General features: G+C 34.5%; 1 long non-coding RNA gene across 2 annotated transcripts; it reads left to right on the plus strand.

Annotated features, from left to right (window-relative positions):
* The first annotated feature begins 223 nt into the window (after positions 1–223).
* On the plus strand, positions 224–5,204 carry LOC114395916. 2 transcript variants are annotated; one of them, XR_003663150.1, is made up of 4 exons: positions 224–573; positions 750–1,013; positions 1,898–4,355; positions 4,714–5,204. It is a non-coding gene; the product is annotated as an uncharacterized LOC114395916 (long non-coding RNA). The 2 variants fall into 2 exon arrangements; XR_003663149.1 differs by having other exon boundaries at positions 886–1,013.
* Positions 5,205–9,773: the final 4,569 nt, after the last annotated feature.

The following is a 9,773-nucleotide window of genomic DNA, read 5'->3' on the forward strand; positions in this document are numbered from 1 at the left end:
AAAAGAATTAAAATCTAAACTATTAGAATTAAAACAATCACTTTTAGACTATAAGGATTAAAAAAATAAAAATAATGAAACTATAGAAAATAAATAAGTAATTAAACCTAAAAAAAAACAAACTTAATCGTATCTCACTTAGAAGAAAATCTTTGAAACATATGTGTTATCTATCATAAAAATATAAAATATATATTTAATATATATTATTTTATCTTATAGATGTCACATTTATGTCTGTTCCAAATGTAAATTATAGTATTCATTCTTATGTGAATGGGAATGAAAAACAAGAGATACTCTTTCTGGAAATATATATTATTTTAACTCCTAAGGAAGTTCTTTATGAAGCCTCCCGAATTTGATTTATTTATTTATTTCCTTTTTACACGCAGAAGAAGATCACTTTAATTTAGAAAACAATCAACACAAACTTACTTTGCCCCTTTTTACATCATGTTTTCGTTGCGATCCTTGATACTGTGGAAAATTGCAGACAAATTTGGTTGATGAGACTGCAATTGCGGTTGCGGTCGTGATGAGGTTGTGGTGATTCCAAAAACCTACACCAAGGTTCGAGACTGTTTTTTAAAATCATGATATTAATGTTGCAGCTGAAGTGGTGTTTGTGCACCGTATTTTAAAACCTTGTCTTTGATGATGAGTGCTTTTGACCATTGGATAAGTGTTATATGAACTGTAATTTTCTATTTCTTGCATGGCTTTATGTTGATAATGAATTAAATCAGGTTTTAAAGTGGTTCACAATCATGGTATGATGCGGTTGTTGTGGCCAATGCAATTGAGATGCTGGCATTTGCAATTTAAAATCCAGAATTGAATATTGTCAGTTAAGGCTTGGTGATGTTTAGTTTGATGATCTAGGAAGGGATGGATTAACGCATAACATGCTGGAGTTGATACATTCGCATTGGAAGCGTCGCCGAGTCTGTAAAATTCGTTGTTTAGGAATTCCAACGGTAGATACGGATAATGTTTGCCATCATATTGAGGTATCACATCCCTTTTCATTTCTTCAAAATCGATTTGTAATCTTGTGGAGTATGTGATTGTATATTTCTTACCTCAATGTCGTTTTGTTTTATTTTTTACTGATAAAAAAAATGTCTTTTTTGTTTAATCTGTGGTCATATTTTATCAACACTTGCACAAGATCATTCCAGGGCATAGATTGCTCAACATAGATTATGACCTGGAAATGAAAATGTTAGTTAGAGAACTTTTAGCTGAAACTGTTTTTCAGCAAATTTTAAAGTTCTAGTATAGTGTTTTAAAATTCACGAATGGCATATAACGGTTTTTAGCAGTGGTGGACACAAGTTTGGTTGTACTTGACCAAGTAAGGTATCAAAAGTTACTTTGAACTCCTGGTAGGTTCCCATTTGAGTTGTTGAAACGTACATGATGATTGATGCTCTAGCTGGGTGGTCAAAAGCCATTGAATGCTGATTTTGGGACAATGCTATTTGTTCTGAATCTGATGCATTTATTGCCATGAAAGCCGGTGGCTCAAAAGAAAAAGTACTTTTACAGGGGCGACTGGCTTTGGAGGCTGTTGTAGCCTTTCTTCTCTTTTCAAACAATTATTCTTTATTAAAATAATAAGAATGTAGCAATGTTCAGTTGAATTGTTCTGGCAGGTTCTGTTTCCTAGTTGAGGCATTTTTTTTGTCTTCAATACAGTCTTTAATTCATAGTTCGATTGAGAATAGATTTTGTTGATGCTTTTACTTTTTTTTTAGTTCCTCTTCCATTCAATCAATTACAGCACACAATGTTGGCAAAAGCAAGAAATTATTATGAGCCATGCACGAAAGTCGGTTGTTGCTTAACGTCATTTGTTTACTTTTAAGTCAAACTTTGCATGTTATGACAGGAGAAGACGGGGGAAAATAATTCATCGAGTTGGTGGTGTATTTTATCTTTTCCGTGGCAGAAATTACAACTATAGTGCCCATCCACAGTATCCAGTGATGCTCTGGAAGCCAGCTGCTCTTGTTTACCCAAAACTTATACAGGATGCTCCGGGAGGATTAACAAAAGATGAAGCTGATGAATTACGGAGGAATGGGAAAAACCTGTTACCAATATGTAAATTAGGTGAACATCTATTGGGGTTTCATATTTGTCTTTCTAATGCACAAACACACACATAGCATGAAGAAATTTGACGATTTATTGTACCCTTTGTCTTGCCTTGAGTAACTGAAGTCACAGAAGTTGAGGCAAGGCTTTTTCTAAACTCAAACTCTTTAGGCTTTAAATATTTTAAATGTGTCTGAAATACATTTTGGTGCCATTAATAGCTGTCTGAGTTCTGCAACACTATTAACAAGTCATTAGGATTAATAATTTATAGAATTGGTTCAGAATATAAAGGAAAGAATGATTTCTTATTGTTGAACCCTAAATCTCAATTATTGTTAGAAGATACGAAATAAATGATTTCCCTCTATATTATTCTCCTCACTCTCTAAGAGTCTACCTTTCTCAAATGATAAGATGATTTCTCTATCACCCTCCCCTCTCTATTTATGGGCAATATGCCTTATTTTTTCTACCTAACTAACTAACTCCCTCACTAACAGACACCTAATTAACTACTAATTGGTATCTATCAATAATATTGAAGTATCACTGCCTGTAAGGTCTGAAAAGAAGGAAACGTAGTTAGGACAGTTACTGCAACTAAGTTAAGGGAATCAGTTAAATAAATATGGGAGAATAAAGATGAAAAGATTCATTCAGAGAATTAGACCATGTGTATGGAAGAGGAAACCCTTTGTATAGGGGAAGCTCTTGGAAGAGAATTCTTTTCCTGTTCTCAGTCATTCTATAAATTTTTCATTGTTTGTATCTATCATTCAATTTTCTTTCATGGGTTCATGACAATTGGTCTGACCTTCTGGATCTTATTGGGGAAGAAATGGAGAATTTGATGGTGCTCTTGAAGAAATGACCAGTGATCAGGGGCTACAGCCTCATTGGATTCCTGAATTTCTGAGATTAGAGTATTGATAGAATTGAAGAGCTTAAATAGATACTTCATAAGTTGCTGAGGAAGTAGGGAATTGATCCTGAGGAGGAAAAGGCGAAAGCACAAACATGGTGAGGACCTGCTTCATCACAATTGAACAAGAACAAGGAAAATGTGGGAGGATGTTCAGAGTTTGCCAATGATGAATCTTGTTCTTGGGTTAAGACAGTCATAGTTTCAATGGAAGTGGTGCATTGGGTTGGATGTCGGAACAGCAAGAAACAAATGCATAACAAGATTGGCCATTCAATAAGGTGCTAGAAAAACAAGAAACAAAAGCAGAACCGGTTAGTAACAGGGATGACCCAGTGGCAGAGTTGATAGAGGCAGAAGTCATAGATGCAGATGCAACAATTGATCACAATTTCCAAATCTCAGATTTGGTGAGGATAAAAGAACTTCAGAAAGAACTTGTTTCAATGAAATGGAAATTACTGGAATCATGACACTGTCCTTAAAATCATGACACTCTAGTTGAGGCTTGTGTTAACAAAAATTACAAAAAAAAAAATAAGTTTGGAAACTAGTTGTGTGAAACAAATTCAGTTTTTAAAATAGATTCAGTCCTTAAAACAAAATTGAAACCGAAAGACTAGGAATACAATGAAACAATTTTCATGTGACTATTTCCTTAATTATATATGTTACATCCATGTCAGTTTATTTAACCACAGTAATATGTGAGAGGATTTGTATTACATATTGTGACATATTAGCTTTGACAGTTTTATGTGTAAGTGGCTGGAGCAGTGCAACTATGTTTCGTGGCATTGATGTGATTTTTCGTGTCAAAGCAGAAGCAAATAACTCTAGCTTTCGTGTTAGAATCGATGTGATTTCACTGCTTCAAATGGGTGTCAAAACGCGCTGTGACATGCAGCAAGTACTTTTCAAAGGCTATCTTCCATGAATGCCTGCACTTTTTTTGGAGGGTGTATTCTTTCCATGTCTTTAAATATCTTTGGTTATTGGGTTTTTCATGCTCAAGCATGTGCTTAATCTTGTGTATCCTCTATAAGTACATACAGGATAAAATATTGACAACTTATTTAATGCTCTGTTTGCTTTAATTTCATTGCCCCTTGTTATGAGGTAAGCAATTGTTTGAAAATAAATTCATTCATGATCAATTGTATGAGAATTGTATGAGGTAAGCAATTGTATGAGAATAAATTGATTTATGATTTACATTTTTCGTGTAATGCTGCATATATGCGCCTCGGTATGGAACCAACTTGAGATGGACAATGGAGAATTGCTGCTTCTCCCGGAACTACTAGCTTCTTTTTCTACTAAGGTCAATATTTTGCACACTTTTATTCTATCACGTACCCTTCACAGTTAACTAAATACATTTTCTTATATACATATTGTTGTCTAGCGTGTGCTTGAGTATATTATCTCCTGTCCAATTAAAATATAGATCTTTTTGTTTACTTATGCTTTATTGTGTAATATGCCTATCTATCCTCTAACTTAATAGGTGGCAGGACCATTCAATTGCATTTGACACATTACCTATTCATTGCATTTTCTTAAGCACATACCAAATGCATTGATTTCTATTTGTTTCTTTAATTTTACCTCTGCAACTTTGTAGTAGTACTAGGAGAAATCAAAGAACTCAAAACAATGTTTTTATTCATTTGTGATAGATTGGCAAAACGGTCCATTCCCATAATAACAGAGCCAACATTTTCAACTAACGGTACTTGCCATCAAGCATATTCATTTATCACTAGTGAAGCCCATGCTATTTGGACTTCATAGTAGTCCAATGTTGTAAGTGTTGATGAGGATCAATCAAAGGTGGAAAGGTTTTCTTTAAAGAAAAAGGGAGCTGGACCGAAGAGTTGAATTGGCTAATGCAGATGTAGATTTGCACCTATTGAATGATGTTGAGAGAGAGATAATTGCCGAAGGAGAAGAAACACGGACTTCAAGGGCATGAAGATGAAGAATGTTATGATTTTTTTTAGCTTTGTTACCTATTCTCTTATGTATTCTTTCTTTTAGCTAGTGTTCTAGATTGATCTAGACTATCAAGAAATGTGATTGTCAAGGAAAAATAGCTTGACTGGTATTCTAATATGATATGAGACATGTTAATAGTAGTTGAGTTGACTAGAAATTTCTAGATAAATGAAGAAATAGTTGACAACTAATATTTATCGTTGTCTAACAATTTTTAGATTATTTTGTGTGATTTATTTGTGAATTTTTCTATGAGTGTGTTAATTTTAATTGGAATTTATGAACCCATTTAAACATCAAATGCAAGGAGAAAAAGTTAAATAAAGACATTTTTTATAAAAAAAATATATATGCATAACATTTGTAACATGTGACTTATATACAGTTATCAAATCATTGGTTAAAAAATAAATTTTTGTTCATGTGTAACTTTTGAGTAATAATATTAGAATAGTTAGAGTTAACCACTAATATAAAAGAATAACATGTATTTATTATAAACTTAACCACCTTATTCATAGTACAAATACAAATTTTCATCATATGGTGTGTCTAAATTTAAAACAATAGTAAGAGTTAACATACATCAAAACATTTAGGATCATTATTTTTTTGTAATTTATAATGAAAGTTTGGATGTAAAATAGGGATGCATTTTTTTTCTTCCATAATAATTATTTAAATGTCTAACTTTTAATAAATAATCATTTAAAAAAATACTATTTTTACACAAAATTGAAACTAATTTTTATACTAATTGATGATAACCTTAATTGTTATCGTAATAACAACAAACACAACTAGTTTTACACAATTTTATAATAGTTATCATTTTAATAATTGCAATAAAATAACAAACACAACTAATTTTACACAATTTTGTACTAATTAACTTTAACCATTATTATAATAAAACCATACAAAATTAATTTTATATTGATTAACTTAAAAATATATATGTATATACATGAAAAGTTCCAAGCACTACTAAAAAAATGAGTTTTAACATCGCCCTATTAACATCGGCTATTTGAAAACAGATGTTGTTAAGCACTTACAACATCGGTTTTCAAATAACAGATGTTAAAACTGAATTTAGTGTGATTTTAACATCGGTTATTTGAAAACCGATGTTGTAAGTGCTTAACGACATCGGTTTTCAAATAACCGATGTCAAAATCACACTACATTCAGTTTTAACATCTGTTATTTGAAAACTGATGTTGTAAGTGTTTAGCGACATCGGTTTTCAAATAACCGATGTTAATATAAACTTTTTTTAATTATTTATATATTTTAAAAAAATCATATATTGCGTTATTAATTATATTTTAATTAAAAAATATAATAATTAATAAACAATAATAAATTCAAAAGGTAAGCATTTAAAAATTAAACTAACTTTTTAAAATTAATTTCGCAATTTTAATTTTATTATTTCATGATTATCATTTAAATATAACACACATTTATATAAATTATTTGATATTAGTTAATTTGAAAAAAAAACTGTTTTTAATAATAGAGTTTAACTTTTATACAATTTTTATAGAATGTTGGTAAAAATAATTATATCGTAAAAAAATTAAAATTTATTATTAATATATTTTTATTTAATTATTATATTTGAAAAAAAATGATATTTTTATTATTTTTAAACAAATTTTTCAGAACAAAAATAAAAATATTTTCATGAGACACGAAAATTATGTTTTAAGTCTTTAAATATAGAGTTAATTATAATCCATGTAACATCCTGGAAATTTCTACCCGGAATTTTTGAAAACGATGTATTTTGAATGATTATATATATAAGTATTATTCAGTGTATATGCATATATGTTCTTGGTAAGGGTAGGAATAGTGGGGGGCAAGATACGCGGGTTAGACTAATTAAGGAAGAGAAATCCATAACTGGGAGGTTATGGGTTAATTTCTAATTAATTAGTTAAAAATCATCGTTTTGCGTGCGACTTAAAATTTAACGAAGCCAACCTCTGAACCACGCTCGGGGTTTTATTCTGAGCGTTTTGATATATATATTGCTTGCTTTCGAAAACTGGCCCCGGCGGACGCAGAGAAACGCGAGAAACTGGAATCAGAGAAACGGCACGCAAACCGAGGCAGAATTTTAGCGTTTCAAAGGTCAGATTTTTCTCACTTTTGTGACTGAGTATGGGTCACAGTCAAAAAGAGAAAGTGGGCCCTTTTTGCTCCAATCAAATAGGGACATGTGGCAGAGCTTGAATAAAATAATAGAAAAAGAGGAAAACCTTTTATTTAAGACCAAAAAGCTTTTCTCTCTCTCTCTTCACTCAGCCCCACAAAATTTCAGACAGCTCTCTCTCTCTCACGCAGCCTTCTTCTTCTTTTCTCCCATCCACCATTGTTGCCCAACAAAGCTCCAACCTTTGGTGCTCATTTCTGCTCCAAATCGCGAAAGGAGGGCATTTTCGGAGTCGTGAAGTGCGTGGCTACGAGTGGGACTTCGAAAATTCAGGTTTGGGTGGACTTCTTTCTCTCTTAAATTTCGTGGGTATGGGGTTTTGGGGAGATATGATGGGTAATCTTGCTAGGGTTCTGCTGTGTGATGATTATTTGTGAAGACATTTGTTGAAAGCTTGTTGAAAATGCCACGTTTGGATGAGTTAAACATACCCATTCTGTTTTAGGGTTTTTGTGATGATGTTTGTGATGTTTATATGCTGAAATTGCTGATGGAAATCTGTTAGAGACGAAGGGTAGAACTAACCTAAGGTTAGAAAATGAGAAGGTGATGTTATGAGTGGAAAAAGAGTGAGACTTTGAGAGTTGGAAGGCTAAGTCTGGATTCTGTGGTAAATGGAGGTTAAAGTGAGTTAATACTAGCTTGAAATGTCATTTAGGACATGTGAGAAAGGTTAGGCTGAGCTAGAGAGAAAAACGAATGACCAAAGTGAACCAAGAGTCATTTCTAGGGCAAAATTGGGTGTTGAAGAGTCAAATTTTGATTTGGTGGAATTTTAGGTGTAAATCCAGTTTGAACAAGTCTAAATAGATTTTATGGACTGGTGTGAGGTGAGAGTTTGCCTCAAATTTACCTCATTCTAAATTTCACCTTTCAACCTAGAAAAGCCATTGAATGGAGGGGTGTTGGACACCTAGATTCTGTGTTGCTGTGCTTTAAAGCTTGAATTTGGTTTAGACATGATTGATACATGATTTGGGACTTGTAGGAATTGATTTGAGCAAGATTGGATGAGGGGAAGTGTGATTTTCGAAATCTGCACTTATGCAGAATTTTGCTGTCAAATAGGTGCAGCAGGATTTTAGCTTGGTGCAGAAAATGCTTGTGTGTGGTTGGCTGTGGAAAGAATAATGTAAAATGAGTTCTGGATGTTTGCTAGTAGATCCCAACGGTTACAATGTAGGCTTATGCACTATAGACTTCCAGTAAAATTTTGGAGTCGATCCAACGGTTAACGAATTGGATCGAAGGAATTGTTACTGTGGTCTTTAAGTGAGAAAAGCTGTGATTTTGGTTGATGTGTTGAGCAGAGTTTTCTGCCCTTGCTCTGTTTTGCTTGGCTGTGATAGCTTGTGTTGTTTGAATGTTGTTTTGCTTGGATGTTGTGGAAGTTTGAGAGGATTGATGGGGACCCGGTGTTGAGAGAAACGAGGATATGGGCTACGTGGGAGTACGTGAGCTCAGTTGGAGGTGGGCAACAGGGGATGGTGGGTTTATGCGCGCATTGTGGATGTGGAAAGCTTGTTGTGCACCATCGCCCGACCGCCACCTAGTACCACATGTGATGGGTACCCCATAATCCTACAAGCTTGAGATGAGGAAGTGTTGAAGGGTGAAACTTCCTGCTTTTATTGTTGACCACAGAGTGGTACCTGGAGATATGTCGCGGGGGTCAGGAGACCTTGGGGACGTCAGGCGGGGTGCTATTGCCCAAAACCAAGCTTGACCAATCCCGACCCAACCCGGGCATAGTCGGTCAGTGAGAACCTGTGATGTACCTAAGCAGGCGAGCTCCTGGCAGTCAACAGATAAAAGGAACAAAGACCACAAAGCAAGGAGGCTTGTGGTGGCTGGCCAGCTGTGAATTTTGTGAAATATGTGGATTGTGGCCTCTGGTAATCGATTACCAAGGGTGGGTAATCGATTACAAGGCTTAAAATTGAAGACAGGAGGCTAAGATGGTCTCTGGTAATCGATTACCAAGGGGTGTAATCGATTACCAGGCTTGAAAACGAGGTCAGGAAGCTAGGGAAGCCTCTGGTAATCGATTACCAAGGGGTGTAATCGATTACTAGGCTTAAAAAGGGAACTGGGAGATGGTGGAAGCCTCTGGTAATCGATTACCAGCCTGTGTAATCGATTACACAGAGGAATGGGTCACTGGTAATCGATTACCAGGCATGTGTAATCGATTACACAGTGCATTATTGCATATTTCATGTCCTGAGGCTGTGTAATTCAAGTTTAGCCTCTGGTAATCGATTACCAAGGTTGTGTAATCGATTACCAGAGATGGAAAGCCTTAAAATACCCCTTTTACTTGCATGTAGTGGTTATGAGACAAATTGTGTGTAGCGCAGTTAGATTATTGTGAAAGAGTCTACCCCTTTCTCTTATTTCTTGTAGATCGTGATGGCGGCGCAGCTAATCCGTGATCGAGTAGAGATGGAGTGCCTAGAGGGAGCTTGGGAGACCCTCGAAGGCAACACGAGGTGCCGATTTCGGGGCACCATT

Source organism: Glycine soja, chromosome 18, assembly GCF_004193775.1.
Source record: "Glycine soja cultivar W05 chromosome 18, ASM419377v2, whole genome shotgun sequence".
In the NCBI taxonomy this organism is placed as follows: domain Eukaryota; kingdom Viridiplantae; phylum Streptophyta; class Magnoliopsida; order Fabales; family Fabaceae; genus Glycine; species Glycine soja.